At 37.3% G+C, this 20,457-nt stretch overlaps 1 protein-coding gene across 1 annotated transcript in view; it reads right to left on the reverse strand.

The window, feature by feature from the left end:
* fbxw7 (F-box and WD repeat domain containing 7) overlaps positions 1–14,686 on the reverse strand; it is a 123,363-nt gene extending 108,677 nt beyond the window's left edge. The window contains exon 1 of the mRNA XM_038271774.1: positions 14,266–14,686. The gene's annotated coding sequence lies outside the window, so the exon portion shown is untranslated. The remainder of the gene's footprint in view (positions 1–14,265) is intronic.
* Positions 14,687–20,457: the final 5,771 nt, after the last annotated feature.

Below are 20,457 nucleotides of genomic sequence, written 5' to 3' on the forward strand. Positions count from 1 at the left end.
GGAAGGATGAAATCTCATGCAATTGAGAACAAATACTGCAAGAATTCAGCTTGCAGGCAAGGTTAAGTCTATAAAATTATAAGCAGCAAGGACGCTTAAAATTAGTCAGCGGATGTAGTCAAAAACAATTGTTTAGTGATAGAACATTTTTTTTCTCCAACTAAAATCGACTCAAATTGACCAATTCTAGTGGGTAATTAGGCTAACGCAATTAAATAAGACATCAGATTTTTTTTATTTAAAGTACCAGTATTTTGAGGTCTACAGAGCAGCTAAAATTACCCCTGGGCCAAAAAGAAGGTAACAAAGAATACCAAGTTATGGCAACAGTTTTACATTCATTTACCAAAAATGTTCACCTTAATGAATATAACACTTAACATACTTTGTATAGCTCCATCTGCTTGTTCCTAAACTTTATTTTCTCAGCCTGACTTTCAGAAGTGTCATTTTACACAGACTTTTCACCAAACTTGGAGACTAATCTTTTTATTTGTTCTCATAATATGAATTGCCTTAAATAAAAAAGGTAAAAGGAAAGTGAAGTAATGAGAATAGTTCTGAGTTATAAGAAAATACAATTCTGCGAATCACTTGCGAAAATATAATTGCACAAATATTCTTTGGATGAGTCTTTCAGTTCTTGTATAAAAAAAAAAGGCAGAGGGTTTACACAATATTTGATTTAGGGGAGATAAAGATGAATAAATGGGATGGGCTGCAACTGTGCATGCGAATATCTAGAAAAACACAGCAAAATGCTTCCATTTAACCCTAATAGTAGGGCAGTTATCGTCTCACATTGAGCTTAATCATGGTGACTTATTCTGATACACCTTTTGCAGAGATTAATAGAAGCAGGTCCTGTCTGGCCTTGTTGAACCCAGACGCATGGAATGACTCATTCTGAAGCTCCTAATTCTATTGTTTAAAATTATTCACCCACCAAAACAGTTCATGAAATAAATGCCGTATCAAAACTCCACATGATTAGAGAAAAGAAAGAAAAATCTCATGGAGGAATTGCACAACTTCCAACATAAGATTTAAAGTAAAAGTATAGAATTTCTAACCTTGGGGTGTGGTAACCAAAACAGAACCATAAAGCTTCACAGATCAGGGCTGAACTGTTGTCTTAGAAACTCTGATAAAGCAGGGTGAGCCGTGTAAAAACCCACCTCAAAAAATGCAAGGTTATAAAAAGATTCCTCAAATATTTAGAAAAACTAAGCATGACTGTAAGAATGATGAATGAGTAATGAAAGGTGTGAAATTACAAAGTTGTGTCTCTTGAAGGAAAAGCAATACAAGCCTCTGGTTATTTGATGGTTATCACCCGTTCCGTTTTCTTCGATAGATTTTCTATTACTAGTCGCCTTCAGTAGCCAGTAATCACACAGGAAATGGGCACTGAGAGAAGGGTCACAAGGTCTGGAATGGAGCCTCGGAGAGTTTCGTCAAGAACTACGAGTCTCCATATATGGGGGTACTGCTCTGTTTCTCCCCCACGCATCGCTGATTTCTCACCAATTTTAAAAGAAAATAATCTAAAAATACCTTGTGTTCATGCTTTTAATTGGAAATTAGGGATGTTAATAACCCCACCATTTTTTGTAATTTGATGATTAAATAAAACAAGAAACCAAAGTGATGAGAGCCTGAATGTCAGGGCAGGGTTTTTATTTTTATTTTATTTTTTAATTTTACTCACTTCTGCGTTTGTACTACAATTGGTTGAAACAGGCATCAGCTCTTAACCAAGCACTGATGTTCTGCTCTCTGACATCCCAGGGCTACAATTAACTTGTAGCGGACTGCTACACTGATTTTGTCACTGCTTCGCTGAAATTAAGCAGATAAAGCCCTTTTTATGAGCATATGAGACTATAGACTGACATCTAGGGTCCTTCTTTCCAGGGCTCTGTAAAGTACATTTCAGCCAACAGCTGGTGATGCTCAAAAATTGTCAAAATGACTGAAATTATGTCAGTGTGGTAAATAATTAGCTTAACTGCCTTGGAAGCAGTGCTTTTAAACTAATTTCCCTCCTTATTTGCACATATATATGGGAGAAACCTGTCTTTTTGAGGACATCAGGTCATCGCTTTGAAAACGTAGACCAGCCACCTAACTCACAGCTTTGCTTTTCTGTCATCCACTCAGACTCAGCCTGTGCGCCTGCAGGCAGGTGAACACATGCGCTCCCACTCCATCGGTGGAGAGTAACCTCTGAAGGCAGCGGTGGAGCTTTCAGGTTCGGAGGGATTCCCAAACGGCCGGTGTGTGTTAAGCTGAACCAGCTGATTGTCAGTGTTTCTTTTCTTCCCTATTAAAACACAGCTCCCCCACAAACTACCCCCCCATTTGATTTTCCTCTGTGCTGAGTACAAACATATTTGTTTTCAGGGTTTCATTGTTTTCACAGAGCTGAATGTATCTTTTTTTTGGGGGTCCCGAGTCCTTTGTCACCGTACTTTACCATTTGAGGGAAACACCTCTAGCTCACATACACAGATCGGTATGTTAGCTGCATCGCTTTCTGCCCTCCTGTTGAGTTGCAAATCCACTTGAAGCATCTTGACCTCCCCTGGAGTCAGAAAGGGTCTTAATGCCAGAACACACCGTTTGCATACAACTTTTTAATCTCTGCTCAGAGTTTTTTTTCAAAGTCACACTGACTGCGTATAGGAAGCCTATGACTAGTCAGTTTGGGAAGATCTGCTCAGAATTATTCCTCTTCTGTCTCTGTGCTATACAGACTGCAACAATTTCCCACATGTGACTTGGACAGATTATGAAAAGTTAATAAAAATAAATAATAATAAAAAACACTGTTGTAGCTATAAAGCAAAGCCCCAGTTAGGGAGTCAGTGCAGACCAGAAAAGAGAGAATGTTCATATGCCTTTGCTATATTAAAAACATGGGAACTAGGTCTAAAGAAACGAAAAAAACAGCAATAAACGCAGTTGGACGGTTAGTATGCTGACTTAGGCAGTGAGTGATTGATAAACTTCACAGATCTGTCTCTGAGAATCAAAGTTTTGTCTTTTTTTTTTATAAAGAGGGGAGAGTTAAAGCTGGGCTTACCTGCACTGTATGTTCCTCGCTATTTTGTTTTTTGTGAGGCTCAAACAGATCACTATTTTACTATATCTGTTTTCTCTCCCCTGAAGTTTTTCTTTTTTCGAGGAGAGTGATAAACAGCGCTTTCTGTCCCATGTGGCTTTTCTTGCCAGGCTTAAAGGGACACTACCTTATCCGTTTTCTCTCTTCCTGAACCCCTATCATGTGTATTCTTTTTTTTTTTTTACTTTTCATTCATTGTTTTTGAAAAAGTCTGACCCACTTACTATGTACGTGACTCCAAAACTGATGCGTTATACTTTGTAACCACATCTCTCTTCCTGTAAAACCGCATTTTTATCATTCCCATCATTCACTACGATAACAGGAGCAAATTTTCCCATGTCGGTAAATTCGGTACATAAGTTGGTAAATATTTCTGCCGTTTCGCCTGTGTGCGCTTGTGACTGGTATTTCCTTCCCCTTTAAGACACTGCAGCATGTGGGGAAAATAAAGCATAAATAAAGAGAATGGCAGAGGATTCCATTGAGGAAGCATCTAACACATCCGTAAACAAAATTACATCAGTTAATCCTGTGTAGCCCAGCAACAGCAGAGGGAAGTAGAGTGCGCAGAGAAGATGTTGAGAGCGCGTTGTCAGAGTTGAACGCACGGCAGACCGGTTTTGAGCAAGGAAGTGCGAGTTTAAATGATGCAAATTGTTCTCACTGCAGGCTCAGTTCAGTGGCACCACAATTACGCCATAGATGTTGAGTAAAAGAACACGAAATGCGAAGTTTGTCTGAAAGCTCTCGGGACTACCCCAAGTAACACATCCAACCTCCACCACCTACAGCACAACCACACTGTTGAGTTTGAAGATGTGCAAAAGGCTCCATTACCTTTACGCAAAAAACTTTGCAAGACAGGTAACATGTTTCTCCTGTTCAATGAGACATTGTTAAATCATTTAACCTGAATGGGTACAAGACTTTAATATTTAACTGAAAGTAATATGTAATGTGATTTATTGAATAAGTAAATTATGAATAGAGCAGTTGCATTTCCTGCACATGCCTTTATTTCTAATACAGGAGCAGGAGCATTTATCATGCATTTAACGTTATTAAGGTAAAACTGCCCAATTTATCGTGATATTTAACCATGAAGTTGCTTATAAATTGCTGCGTAGTCCGACTAAAATAGACCTTGGGTCTATCTCAGTAGGAGCTACGCAAGCTCCCTTGCAGAAATTCGTGTCGGGTGTGATCAGCCCCATTAACTTTCAATGAGCGTTAAACACCACAACTTCATCCAACATGATTTTCTGTCAGATCAGAGGCAAAATCGGACCGGGTGTGTTCTGGCCTTTAGTTTTGTTAACATTATGTACTGTGAGCAAAAATCAAGCACCTCTTCCTACTTGAAAATTATGTTTAAAATTGTGATTATATTGTAATTTGAAAACAAGGGAGTGGTGGCCTAGTGGTTAGGCCATAGAGTTTGGAATCCTGAGGTTCCGAGTTTGATCCCCACTCTCACAGACTGCCACTCTGGGTCTCTGAGCAATACCCCTAACCCCACACTGCTCCCCAGGCACCCCACCATGGCAGCCGACTGCTCCCTAAAGGGATGGGTTAAATGCAGAGGTAGGTTTCTCCAATGTGAGATCAATAAAGTTAAATTATTACTATTATTAACTAACATCCAGCCCTATATTTAACCCATCTTGTTGATAAATGTCTATATCCATCCATCAGGGTGCAGGAATAATGCTCTGAAGTATAACACAGCCTCCTTTTTAGAAAAGGCAAAAAAAAGCCAACCTATATCAAGCTCACAAGTATTGCAGTAATGTAGTGTGATAAAGAACCTAAGAAGCAATAACAATATGTGAATATAACCTTGGGTTAATTTTCTCAGTATCATAAAAAGGGATGTTGCATGTATTTTCCAGGAATGGTTTGCAGATGACAGCGATAGAGAACAACTGGATGGTGAGATGAGTGAAATCAGGGACTGTTTACCTGCTCTCTCCGTTCACTGAAACCCCTGAAGGATTATCCTCCTTAATAGTCTTAAAGGAACTTTAATTGGCTGCCAGCTGCCTGCAGAGAGCCGCGCAGGTCAAGTCTGGGAATATCCTATCACGACAGACCAAACATATTCCCTGTGTTGTACGATACCAGCATGAATAATTCAACGCTGCGGCTCCTTTTATTTCCCCTACCTGTGTTTATATAAATGGCAGGCATTAAGTTTATTAAATTAAATCCACCATTCAAATTTAAACATGCATTTAATTTTTCCCCTTGTATTATTTACCAACTGAGTGTTTTTGAAACCTGTTTCACACGATAAAAAGGTTTTATGATTAAATATGTCAACATGCGGTGAAATTACATGATATATTTTAGAGCAGAGCCGACTTACTGCATGTCTGCTTGAAATTAGATAAACGGTAAATAATTCATCCGCACAGAGGAAAATTTAGGCCAGAGAGCTAATCTACATAAGTTTGAATTGCACATTTTGAAATTGTTTCTGTGCCACATAGGACATGGGGGAGAGAAATAACACTGAAGAAAAACTCTGCAACTTCCAACAGCAAGTTCAAAAGAATTAACACTTTAAAAAAATATGTTTTATGTAGAACTTAATCAGTTAACTATTTTCTTTTTCTATGCCTTTGATAATGTTAATAGTATCAGCAAACACATGGGAGAGTTAAGAGTAATAATGTATCTGCAAAATTATGTAGTGAAGAATAAAAAAAAAAAAAAGATTAAAAATGAAGAAAAAAAAATAGGGTCTGACATTATTCCTCTGTATATTCATATTCTACTTCCACCTCTTGGGGACCAATAAAGTCTTTTTTTTATGCCATTAGTTAATTATGTTAAAAGTTCTCTTAAACTCAATTAATCGCCAACTCTATCTTGCCTGTTGCTATGTTTTATCTAGAACTCCTCGAATGGAATAGTTTTAGTTTCACCTGGTTTAATGCTATAAAAATGATCTTTAAGGAACCTTTGGCTATCAGATTATAAATCAATATAATAATAACTGATAATAATAAAATAATCGACAGATTAATGGGATGGCATGGGTGTTGCAACACGATAACTGTCACGATACTTCGAGCCTCAAAATACGATATTATAACGACATTGCAATATCACTATAAATTGTGATATTTTCCCAGCTATTAAATTAGATGTGTAAATAAGAAGCAAGTGCTTTATATGTCCATCAGAAGATATTGATAATTTAGTTACTTATTGTTTGTGTTGTTTGGGTTGAGTCAGGAAAAGGGCTCCACAGCACCATCTGCCAGAGTGGGGATTCAGAGGCAGCCCATTTTCCTTGATTGTTTTAGGAAAAAAAGATCTTTTGTCTGTTTAAAATCGATACTAGGAACTGAAAGATCGGTATAATATTGGGGGAGACGAAAATCACGACATATATTACCAAATCGATTTTTTCCCCACACCCCTACAGATTAATCGAGGCAATATAATTATTAGTTGCAGCCATACTTCATGTTGACATAGAGGCTGTACTGGGGCTCATAAATTCAGAAGTTTATCTTTTCATTAAACACATTTTTAAAAGTTTGTAAACTGTGTATTTAACTGCAATCCTGTTTGGATGTTTAAAAGTTGCAGCATTGCTACTTAAATCAAGTTTAGCTCCTTGTGTTTTAGTGGAGGAGGGAACTTTTCAGTAGCTTGTAAATATGACAAATTTATATTTATAAGATGTTTTTATGAATGAGTCTTTAAAGGGAAAAGTCCGGTCATTATTTATACCTAAAACTAATACATTTGCGATGATTTAATGAATTTAGCGTTAATAAGTAAAAAATGAAAACAATTTTCATCACAATCACCTAGTCCAGGACCAGCCATTTTTGACCAAATATAATAACACCTCACTCCTGACATCTTCCGGCAGTGACGTCACGGTGCGGTAAGCCGAGCGTCATTCTCCCCGCTTTATGAGCAAAATCAATGGGAACTGCTAGACACATCTGCAATCAACAACAATTATTTAATAGGGGCTTCACCATTGAAATTCACCAGATCTATAGTTGAACTGACAATGCCCACGTGCATAGAAGTTGGATGTTGTAATACATCGGGTAAAAGTGCACTGGTCGTCGCCATCATGGATGATAGCGCGTTGTGACAAACACCAGATACAGCACTAGAACTTGCTCAACAGGCGATACCGCACCGTGACATCACAAACGGGTAGCTGGCAGTAGTTCTCTTTGACAAACATGGATGCCTCTGGTAAAGCACATTCAAGTGAAATTAATCTTAATTAAAAAAAACACTTATAATTTATTAAAACGTATGTAATAATTTCATACTTAAAGTACTCTCAGAAGTTTGTATTCTGAATGTGACCAGACTTTTCCTTTAAACATGTATTGGAAACAAAACACCTCCCATTAGCCTGTGTGTCACTTTAATTTTATAACTTATACATCATAGTACCCCATTTACAGATAAAAAGCTAACTTTATGGAAACGCAAAGACACCTATCAGCTGAAGAAACGGTAACCAGAGCAACTGGATGTCCTATATGTTGGGCCTTTACTGTGGAATAGCTAGGAAGAGGATGACAAGCAGAGGAAGAACACAAACACCTCTGTTCATCCCTGCATACTCAAACACCACATTTTTGCCCAACAGCAAAGTCTGCTGAAAATAATTATGCACTATTGCATTTCTTGACTTGCTTTGTCCCACCGTCGGCTTCTTCTCATCTCTGCACCGTCAACCGATGTTTACAGCACAGCCCACATCAAAGCCTAGGAGGTTCCTCTCTGTTGGCAGAAGAGCTTAAAGATACATGCACAGCACTGAATTATTTAACGTCTTTCATGTGCCTCTCTGATACAAAGCAGAGGGTCATTCAGATCTGTAAAAAGACCCAGGTCTACACCCTGCTGCTTAACATTCCAGATTATTTTAAACCAGTAAGGAGACGCAATTTAAGAAGGAATTTATAGGATGAAAAGGTTAGAATGATGGTGAGCAATACATCAAATAAAGTGGTTCAGATGAAGAAATTGAAGAGTTTCAAACCCCGGTAACTAAAACAGCAAATATATAATTGCATAACCTCCAGATTAGTTCAGTACGTATTTCTGGATGCTTCCTCTGTGGTGTTTATATTTACTGCTGCAAGTAATTAACTAAGACGCTTGATCCCAAGCAATTCCAAGAGGAAGAGCCAGTGGGGATGAAAGCTTTATATATAATGCAACTTTAAGAGTGTGAACCAATTGCAGCCTGACCTTTATTCTAGTAATTCTCTGCTGTCCTTAATGTTGTTTTTGTTCCCTCAAAGTCCAGCTTGATAATTCTGATAAGCTACACTCTCAGAGGGAATTTCTGGAGCCGGGAGATCCCTGCTGGACCTCCCAAAAGAAAAGCCCTTTGATTTCATTTCTCCTTGATCTCCCTCACTCTCTGTACTACCGCTGCTAGCGTACAATGCTTATGCCAAGCCAGTTAAATCCCAACACTGTTTCTTTCTTTAAAGGTTATCAGAGCAGCTTTATTCGCCTCTACAGTTCCCTGTTAAATTACACCCCTAAACAGACATGACAATGCTTTTCTTCTGCGGCCTGGGACCAGGTTCCACTACATAACTTTACGTTTTTATCCCGCTTTATACCCTACTTATATCCAAAGGCCTTTAAATCAGGAAGAGGTCAAACCTTACTACCAATCCTTTCCCTTCTCTCATTTTGAAACAGCGGAGTTTGCATGTGGTTTCAGTACCTTCGTCATTTCTAAACTGCAAACATAACAAAGCATTTACATTAAGCTCTGGAGATTTTAAACCATTTGTTTTTGTTTCTTGCACCTAGTTAATGTAGATGCAATTCAACATTCTTTTAAATATTGTTTTGAATTCATCTCAGTTTGTCTCGGCAATATATCATGAAAAAAAAAATATAACGCTTTATTATTTACACTTTAAAAACAATCATATGTGGTTTACCAGACAAGCAAATGATGGATGTCAAGATCGAATACACTGGATTACAAAAACTTTCATGAATTTATACGACATCTGCACAAAATATAGATTTAAAGCTTTTAATTACAATTCATGACATGTCAGTAACTTAAAGGAATGCTTGAATGATACAGATGGACTGTTATATCTGCTATACAGCAGGCCTACTGACAATGAATTTACTCTTTGTATGACAAAAATATATCCGGTCGGCTGGATAGACTCTCACCCTCAAAGGGAGCAGACTGAACATCATGATGATAGAGAGAGGAGAGGAAAAATAATGTTGGTTAATTAAAACAGATGCCATCAGTGCTGAATACATTAATACTACCACAACTGCATTAGAGCTGAATCAGTCGGATTAAGGATGACTAATTGATTGAGAAAATAATCAACTAATTCAGTCATCGATTAATCATTTGGTGGAGTATACATACTCTAAAACATTTACTATTTACTGAAAAAATAACTAACTCAGAAATTAAACCAAAACTGTTCAACTATAAAAGCCTTTGAATTTTTGAAAAAGGGCTTCTTTAATATAAATATTCACAATCCAGAACTACTAAATTGATGTATTTTTTTCATATTTTGTGAATAAACTTCTATAAAGCACAGTTATTATCTGATTATTAACTGGTCAAGCAAAGGATTAATGAACTACCAAAATACTTTGGAGTTGCAGCCATAATATGTATTTCTTCAAAATGCTTTGCAGTCCTAATAAGAACTGATTGACCAATACAGGTTTTAAAGGCTGATTTTTCGGGTGGCTGATTCTTGGTTTCTCGATTTCCATGAAATAATGTCACAATGATAATAAATGTTACACAAGTCTCAATTTCAACAAAAAGACATTGGTTAAAGACTCAAAGAAAATATTAACAACTGATGCACTGCAGCTAAGCATCGGTCTATACAGATACAAGAAAACAACCTTAAAGGTATAGTGGAGGATGTTCTTTTTCCAGGTGAATCATCAAAATAAGTGGCCCTCCTAATTTTCAATCATTCTGGTTATACGTTTACGTAAGCGGTCCTATGTGCTTGTCCCCATTTTCACTTACTAGTGGCGAGTCTGACATAGTGGAAAAATTGCAAATCTTGTTTTGGAAAGTAAGCTTTTATGAGCGATGCAAACAGCAACTTTTAAACAGAGAGTGCACGAGGAGAAATGGGCTCCTGCACACTCTCGCAAAGGTTTAATAGACGTTCCCTTTCAGAGCAGGTACGGGGTTGTGCATGTGCATTTCTTTTTAAATTCGTGAAAATCCTCCACTATACCTTTAAATGTACCTATATATATTTATAGAGCAGCAAAGTTTAAAAGCAGTGATGAATGTGTTGTTTATTTTTCCATTTGACATAAAACTAAAAGCAATGTGTCCCAAGAACAGCCTCCCTTTAGTTCACAGCAAAGGCTTTTCATTGATGGCTCTATTTGGAGCTGTCGGTCTGTCAACCATCAGAGGTAGGGATGGAAACAATTAATAAACTCACCATTGATTGTTGATTAATGCGGGGGTGGGGGGTTAGAGTAGTTGCAAATACCTGGTTCGATCCCCACTGCCTCAACTCTGGGTCATGAGCAAAACTCTTAATCCCCCACTGCTCCCCAAGGGGATGGGTTAAATAAAGAGATAAAGAGGGGAGTGGCAGCCTAGTGGTTAGGGCATAGAGCTTGGAATGCTGAGGTTCTAAGTTTGAGCCCCTTTCCCCAAGACTGCCACTCTGGGTCCCTGAGCAAGACCCTTAACCCCACTTGCGCCGCGCAATGGCAGCCCACTGTTACCCAACGGGATGGGTTAAATGCAGAGAGTTCATTTTGTTGCTTTTTCCTATAATGACAATAAAAAAGCTGGGGGAAAAATTATCTAAGCTAAAAGAAAACCACGGGTGGGAGACACAGGCAACATAAAATAATATGTACTATAGGCAGTTTTTGTATATTTGAAAGCCAACACTACAAATGCCAACACCGTCCTGTGGAAAAGAGTTTTAGAGGGACAGGGGATTTGGTCAGAGTAAATGCGATGCTTGATGGATGGAGCTAAACATTCAGACTGGGGCAGAGCATCCACCCCAAGCAGGGATTCAGAGCTATAATGCAACAGTTTAGATGAAAAGCATGTTCAGTGTGTATCTTGAAATTGCCAGGTGGAAGTCTAGATTTAAATACAAATTGAGATATGTGGCCAAAACTCTAGCCTCTTTCCAAAGAGGAATGAGAGAAAAGAAAGATCCATCACATAAAGTCTCAATTAAATACACTGAAGTGTGTGATGAAGGCACGACTAAACATGAAAACGTTCAAGTCACTTAAATACTTTTGCAGATGTCATGGAGGAAAAAAACAAACAAAAAAAAAAACACACAGTTTATAAAGGACTGTATTACAAACTAGATATAATGTGAAACAATATTGTCCAGTAGGAATAAATCTTTAAAATCTTTCTCTCTTTAATCATTTTATCATAAAGTTCCAAGTTAGAGAGTCAAATCTGATTCTTTAGGATACCGGCTAATCTCAAGATTTGTCAATAGGAGCTCCAAACAGCAGCAGATCTCACCGTCCACATGAGAAACGGGTTAGGAAAGCCCTGGGGTCTACAACGCTGCAGAAGTCAGGAGTGTGGGAATGTAAGGCTTTGTGCAAACAAACTCTTGAGATACCCCTCGTCTCTCACTTCTCAAGGCCTCGCAACAGCTATTAGCCAGGAAATCTTATTTCATCATCCTGATGCCCATGTGAACTGAAAACATGCTGCTCTTTTCCTGACACTATTGTCCTATCTTTGCACTTGCATACATAAATCCTCACCGAGCCATGCTGCCACAAAGCATAAAGATGACAAGGAAAACATGAGGAAAGCATACGAGGAAAACATTTCCCATGTCCATTTAAAGGTGGCGACAGTGCTTTCACAAGAATACATCAAAGATATTCTGACATTGAGTAACTCTTATGGACAAAAACATTTTCATGTTGCTAGCCTGTCTACTTTTCAACATATGCTGCTCATATTTCAAAACAAACACAGCATCCAAATCAGTAACAAAATGTTTTATCTTAACATTTTAACTACATTTTAACAGCCCAGCTTCATTGAAAAACAAAACAGAAGAAAAGCAAGCATCAAAAATATATAGTTTATTACAAAAGGTTTGTTGTTAAAGATTGATGAGAGCAGGATAGCGCTGGATTGCTTTGCCGTGTTTAAAACAAGTGATAAGCCAAAGCGTTTGTTCCAAGAAAGATCATGAAAATATTAAATTAGGCATATATTTGAATTCACTCAACCTATTAAACTGAAAGGAGTTTATACATTTTGTTTAATGTTCATAAAGTTTATCAGCTGCATTCAAGGGAAAATTGTCGGATTCCTGTCTTTAGCCAACAGATAAGTTCCTTCTTAGTACAAATTTTCAGGTGTAAGCTTCAGAAATGCCTAAAACACAGCTTTCTATGGGAAGTTAAGTAGTAGGCAATTAATTAGGTATATCTAAACTTAGAGCTCATACTAAGAATTTAATATATGGAACACAGATAAACTTATATAAAAATGAAATCTTCTATAACAAGTTTACTACTACCACTTTAAGGCTTTACTGTTTTTATTTTAAGATACAATAGTTAGAAAGAGTGCATCCTCTTGGTTAAAATTTTACAATTTACAAGATGAAAATAAATCTGAAAGAACTCCTGCTATATTCCTTCTAGCATCAATAAGGATGAATAATACAGCCTTAATGTTTTCCTTCACACACGTTAAAAGCCCCTTTTTCAGAGCACAGAAAACGTGGCTCTAGTTTCCTTTGAATATTTAAGCACTTTTGTGGACATGGACTGGCATCAGGACAAAATATATAAAAAAAAAAAATGCAGCAAAAATAAAACTGCATTAAAGTGGAACAGAGTGATTCCTAAACAGCTGCTTTTTCTATGGGTGTAAGAAAATAATATTCTATTGAATATAGGGATATTTTATTAGAAGATATTGCTATCGATTCAAAATATGGCAGAATGGATCTTTAATGTAATTTCTCTCTGGGATTACTAAAGTATGTCTGATTCTGATTCTGGAATGTAAAAAAAAAAAATCTATTCATGTGCAAACATCCATCTCAAAGTTTTACTTTTATATAACACTTAAACCTCCAGGTAGTTTGCAGCACACCGCCAAAGAGCCTCTTATTCAGCTGCTGTGCACCAGCCCAGAGCAACAAGATCTGGTGATGTTTTCCAGAGGTATATTATATTGGCTATATATATCTTCTTTGTAAATGTATTGGGATATATGCAGGTAAATCTTATCGTGAAGCATATCTTGTAACTTCATACCCCTAGTTTTTTCACTGCAGAAGTGTCCCTTTGTTAAAAGTTAAGAAATATCATACTCTACAGCAAAACAAGCTCATTTGGTTAAATAAAGGCTAATTAAAAGACAGATGGGGTCTAAATATTACTATGGGTTCAATGGAAAATTAATAAACTATTCTGAAAGCTCATTCTTATCATGTATTTATTACCTATTGCAGTTATGTTTGTCACTTAAAAGTATGGCTCAACCTAAAGTGGTGTTAGGAATGCTATCTGACTGGTATGTGGGGCACCTACAGTAGGAATCAGTGGAAACTAATCTGTTTACTACAAAAAAGTGTTTATGATGAAGAAGGTATGGGTTTCAGTTCACCCTAAACTCTCCAAGCTGACCACATGCAGCATGTTTAGCATGTTTCCTTGCTCACACTACTTTTTCCCCTTTTTGTTTTTCATAGGGTTTAAAAAGTGTTTTGTTCACATTAAAGTGTTCGATTCGTGGTTTAAATGCCGTGCATACATTCAAACAAATTAAATTGTATATAGATTATCTGAACTAGATATCTACTCCATGCCCTCTGTGATTAACTTCATGCATTTATTGTGCTTGAGAATTTAGCTTCATGTGTTATTGGAAACTCGACTACAATGAAGTGAAGCTAACTTAAACTATACTAATTATCTTCTTTTAGAACACCTTAAAACCACTTTTAAAAGACTGCGTTAAGTTAGCTATGCTAACAGATAGCCACTGAGCTAATGCTAGTGGATGCTAGGCCCCTCTCTTCACTGCAGAATGGATCAGTTAAGATAGTGCACTGAACTGTGTTTACCTTGAAGATGACGAGAAAACCGAAGCCTCCGCTAATTCCGTCTGATCAGGTAGATCCAGGAAGAGATATCCATGGAAGCTCAACACTGGAAGCCGAAGCTTGATTCTTTCCCCCCCAAACAGAAGCAGAAGCAGCAGTCGGCTTGCACCTGACTATCCGCCGCTAACGTTAGCACGACCGGCTAGAGGAGCCAAGTTCGTGCAAAACACCGCTAACGTTAGCTGCACGGGTATAATAAGTGGTCTGCTCGAACCCTTGGCCCAATTCTTGTTGAGTTCAACTTATGGTGGTCTCGGATAGTTACAAGGGGGGAGCACACCCGCTGAGAGCAAACTGTATTTTAGTTATGGTTGTTTTTTTTTAGCTGTTTCAGGCTCCTCAACAAGCGGCTGCTTTGCTCGTCTCTACCGACTACTGAGAGTGGTGGTCGCAAAGTGATGATGCGACGGTTTTGTTCGCTCCACTGCGCCCAAATATGACGTAATTTACGTAATAACATTTGTGGCAGAAAATAAAGAATTGAAAAATATAACGTTATCATCATTTAAAAATTAAATAACCACAATACTAATAATGTAAATAATAGCAATAATAGCAGAGAGGCACACTGAACAAGAATTACGTTTTGAATTCACACCCAAATAACAAATATACAATAAATTGCATAGGTCCTTGTAAAATAATAAATTAAAATGATAAATAAAATAATATATAATAATAAATTAAAATACAGTCTGAAAAGGATATATAGGCAGAAACAATATGCTTTTAATGCCCATTTTCCAAAACTTATTTACATCTGACTGAGAGCATGTTATGCTGACAGAAAGATAAAGCAGAAAATAATTCCTAAATTAATTTAAAGAATATTGTTGTTGTGTATTGCCTAAATATGTACACTTAGACAATATTTACCATTGTTACCTTTAAAAACAAATACCGGTAATATTTAATCAACACAAATATATGAGAAAAGAATAAAATATAATATATATATATATACTGTATGTATATATATATATATATATATATATATATATATATATATATATATATATATATATATATATATATATATATATATATATACATATTATTTGTAACTGGAGCAGGGTTATAAAGCAGAAGTATAAGTATAAAAGTACATTTGCACTTTAAGTCTCTTATCAGGCTTCTTTTTTATGTAAACACAGTTGAAAAACAAAAGCAATATAAGACAAAGTTGATCACTTTTAATATTTACTATACATAATAGCTGTGTTTCATAACAGTTTTGTTCTGCCTGTCATATTAGTTTATTAAAGGTATTATAAGGGAAATGTCCATGAAGAAAAGCTAGCTATCCCTCTCTTTACCAAATCTGTCCCACCTCTGTCATGGGAGTTTAGGACATCCATCCATCCATCCATCCATCCATCCATCCATCCATCCATCCATCCATCCATCCATCCATCCTCTCCCGCTTAGTCCTTGTCAGAGACGCTAGTGCCGGTGCCTATCTCCAACAGTCTATGGGTGAAAGGCAATGTACTCCCTTTACAGATCGCCAGTCTGTCGCAGGGCAACACAGAGATAAACAGAGACATACCAACATGTATATGTGACACATTGAACAATCGAATCTGATAAATATGTTTTTTCAATGTGTCACATATACACACACTCACACCTAAGGATATTTTAGAGAAGCCATTTAGCCCAACAGTCATGTTTTAGGACCATGGGAGGAAGCCGGAGTACAAGGAGAGAACCCATGCATGCACAGGGAGAACATGCAAACTCCATCCAGAAATACCTTGGGCCAGGAATCGAACCCAAAACCCTCTTGCTGCAATGCAAAAGTGCTACAAACTGAGCAGTCTTTGTACCAAAAAAAAATTATAAATATAAATATTTTAATTACTTGTTAAACACTTCAAATTTGAGTTAGCCTTATAGGGTGTGATAGCAGTGCATGTCCTTTATAGTTTCTTCAAGTACTTTTATGAAGCTACAAACCATTGGCTGCCTTTAGGCTTAGCTTTGGAAAGTAGTTATTTCAGCTTAAATCTTTAGAGGAGGAAAATAAAACAATGGAATAACAGCATTATGTCTTATTGGACACAGCTACACCATCCTTGTTTTATACAGCTATTTTTTTACGAATAGACATATGCATTCTTTTAGTAAATCTGTCTTAATGTGGTCAAAAATTGCCAGGAGAAGTTTAAATCGTGTACTCTGGAATTTGAAATCTGAATGACAAAATAGCCAGTAGACACATTTTAAATCCTGAATATTAAGAGGAAAAGAATTTGAATCTACTTAACCTCTGTTCTGGTGGGGTTTAGGGAGTTCATGTGTAGCATGGGTGGGGTGAAACCCTGCTTCTGCACCTTCAGGCAAAACAGAAAAAGAAACATCAGAGGAAGGGAGGAGGCTGTTGATCATTTTCTCAGCAGATTTTAAAACACATTACAGCACTTTGCTGTCGATTCTCGGGTCTGTCTCCATACCAAAGAGGAATGAAGGAGTGTCTCATTCAAAACTCCATAGCAAAATCCTCCAAACTCTGCTGGATTGATCCAGACATCATTTGCTCTTTACTTCTTTAACTTTCACCCTGTATACAGAACCATCACTTTTTAAGATCCACCTGAAGTTTAAGAATGAATGGCATCTAGAAAGGCAGTAGAGCCCATCTGAATGGTTTTGAAGGAGAACTAACATTTTTTCAACAAAGTCAAGTAACTTTTTATTCAAGCAGTTGTACTTAATTCTTCCATAAACCGAACTTGTCTGTACAATCCTATGCGTTTATCGGCTCAGGAATTAATGCCTTTAACTCTCTTTATGTTGGTATATCACAATTTTCGTTAGTAGACTTTTATTGGTCCAAAATACTGCAGCACATGAGCATATCATCACTGCTATATCATCTCCCTAAAGGCTGCCTGTCTGTTTTACAATAGACCAATTTTTTATGCCTCTTTAAAATTGGGGCCCTAACCTACATTTCTTATTTACTGACTGTGTGTTGGGTATATCCTGGGACCGTCCTTCCAGTTCATCTTGGATGTTCTGAGAACTAAATATGAACTGGCCTTCTCAACTGCTGGGTCTATTTAAATCCAAATTGAGATGGCTTTTAATCTCAGTAACCCTGTTGCAATTCATCTAAGATTTCTAACATTTGTTTTTTATTCATCTGTTTCTAAATAATTCATTGTTAATCAATGTGGCTCTCTAGTTGGCTGTTTTAAAGGGCTATATAAATGAATAAACAAGTAAGTGAAATGAATTCTTTTGAGGACTAGACCAACCACAACAGCTGATCTCTAAACTTCACTGTACGCACTTTGCAATCTTCAAGATCAATTGTGTGTTTGAATTGCTCTAGCGTAAGGTTAAGGATGCAAGCTTTTAGATTGTAGTTGAAATTATTTTGCAGAATATGGGAAACTTTTGCATTTTCATCACAAACTCTAGAACTCTAGCTCTAGTCCCAGCAACAGCAGTTAGTGAGTCTAGACCATAGATAGGTGGCCATGAAAGCTAGACTGAAATTCTCCAAGATGAGAAATATCAGAAGCTAGATCTTTTTTTTTTCAGAAGTGATTTTTTTTTTATATATAATGAAAGGCTTTTTATGATGTCCTTTTAAAGTCAGTGCTAGAGCTGCGTCTGTCTGCTGTCGAATTTGTCTCCAGTACAGGTTGGACTTTATCAGTGTTCCCATCTTTCTTCACTCCTGTGAGTGATGTTCAAGGACAGGATCTCAAAGCATAGTTTTAGAGTGAAAGATCTACGGTTTGATAACCTCAGGTTCTCATCTTTGCTCTATGTTTCCACAGCATTATGTTTTGGGGATAAGACTCAGCTCCTTTAAATGTGAGGTCATGGTTCTTAACTAGACAAAGGTGGATTTTTACCTCCAGGTCAGAGGTGAGGCTCCTGTGTCAAACAGAGGAGCTTAAGCGCCTCGGTGTCTGCTTGAAGGTGCAACAGGAGATGGATAGACAGCTTTGGGTTTTGTTTGCAGTAGTGTAGGACTTACAGCAAAGTGATGTGGAAAAGATAGACTGAGCCAAAAAGCAAAAGCTCTTTCATCTCATCTCATCCATTGCATGTATATCTACTCTCTGACCCCTATTTACAGTCATGAGGAATGGAATATGAATGAAAGATTGTGTTTTTAAGAGAGTAAAATGAGCCTCCTTCACGTGGTTGATGGGTTCAAACTGAGGAAAAGGTGACAAGTTCCATCATCCGCCGGATCTCTGATCAATGGCTCCTCCTCACGCCTCAGCCGACTCTGATCTGGAATCATAATGGCTTTTCCCTATGGAGTGTGTACCAGACCACAACAGACCCGCATTATAAAGATCTTAATTTGCATTAAAATGATCATTTTGATTCTTGCGGTTGTAAATACTGTACATGTGAACATAAAGTATCTCCAGTATTAGGTAGTAGCAACCTCCACTAACTAATAAAATAATCTTTAATTCAGTGTAATATATATTAAGTAAAATGTATAACCCTGAAAGGAGTCTATATTTGCACAATGTTTGTGAAGCATGCATGTTAAAAAAGGCTTAACATATTTATAGTCGTTTTTTGAGTTGTGGATTAGTGTAAGGCTTAAGTTAACCCTGCAGTGGCAACTATGGTTAGTTTTAGCTTGCAGAGGGTTTTTATGTTTTGACTGTGGATCCTCTGGGGAGAGTCTGAAACCCAGAGATATCATGAACACTAAGCAAGTGATCCTGGGAAGTGTGCAACGGAGGCCGGCGTGCAGTCAGTGAAATGAAATGCACACCCTAGGAACAAAGGACAACTATGATATCCTGACTTTGTTCCTAAATGCTCTTAAAGTAGTTTGTGGTAGTTTTTTGTAGTAGTTGTTGTTTTGGAAGATGCTGTTTAGCTATACTTCTAAATCTAGTGGCCATTTTTGGGGTAGGTTTTAAGCTCTATTTAAAAAGTTTGCTAAATCAATATTCATGGATTTAGCAATTGGGGGGAACCTATAACTAAATAAAATCTAAGGGAGAATGTTCAGTATTCCTTGCATTTACATTTTAAACAGGGTTTACGCCTCCCTGGAAACTGATGCCTTTCTTATTCTCCTGCTTGCTCACTGTTCTCAAACAAATGCAGGACACAACATCTATGTACCCAGGAGTGTTTAAAGCACACAAGGATGCGTCTGATGTTGCCCAAATCCTGTGGGAAATAATCTTTCTAAAGCCTCAGAAAGGCTAAAGACATAACAAAGGTAAAGTAAAGTCTCCTATAATAGCAAAAACAGATAGATTCCCAGGTGTGTTGTGTTTGCATCTAAAACCCTGCCATTGCGAGGCTAAATGAGGTTATTGCTGCAGACCGACAAGGCTTGGTAACATCAAGGCTTGACGAAGCAAACACATAGGGAAGCTAATGTAGTCTCAGAATGCATAAAGTGATAAAATAACAGGCAGCAACAGCTGGGCAGAGCCTGACTCAATCTCCATGAAAATGGATGGGCGGAAATTCAAAGAGAAGCTTTGCTGAAAAAGATATATGAATCCCTCCTCTGGAGAAAAAAAAAACATTCCCCTTATATGAGTTTTTTTTTTTTCTCACCTGGTGCAGTGAAAGTCCGATTAAGCCTGCTGTCAGCAGATAATGGATATTGTTTGCTGGAGTCCAGTTCAGTGGGAAACTGTCCAGTTTTGTTTACATATAAACATCCCCAATCTGATTCCTCCTTCACTCATGGCCAGGTATTTTCTTCTCCAGGGCTTCGTTGCAGGTCCTATCTAAATCCCCTTGTTTCTCCCGGTCATGTGATTCATTAACAAAAGTCAGCCTTTCAATTTATTTCTTTTAACCACAATAAACCAAAGAAATTTGAATATTGTAAAGACACAGCACCTCAGCTCTAACGTTTTATGACCTGTTTACTACTGGGGCCCCTGAGGGGCTACTCCTAAAAAATATCTGAATTTATTGATATATTTTAAATATATCAACAAATATATTTAAAAATGTATTTTAAACTTTATTTAAATGTAAACATTTTCTCCAAATTGCATCCAAATCAGATATTTTGAGGATATATGGGAAGCGAAACGTCTTCAAACTTGGAAACAAAATCCAGTGGATTGTTTTTTCTTTTCTTTTTGGGAATTCGTTGAGCTGTTTTGCATGTAGCTATGATTTCAAAAG

Source organism: Cyprinodon tularosa, unplaced genomic scaffold, assembly GCF_016077235.1.
Source record: "Cyprinodon tularosa strain WSP-4 unplaced genomic scaffold, ASM1607723v1 ctg81, whole genome shotgun sequence".
Taxonomy (NCBI): Eukaryota; Metazoa; Chordata; class Actinopteri; order Cyprinodontiformes; family Cyprinodontidae; genus Cyprinodon; species Cyprinodon tularosa.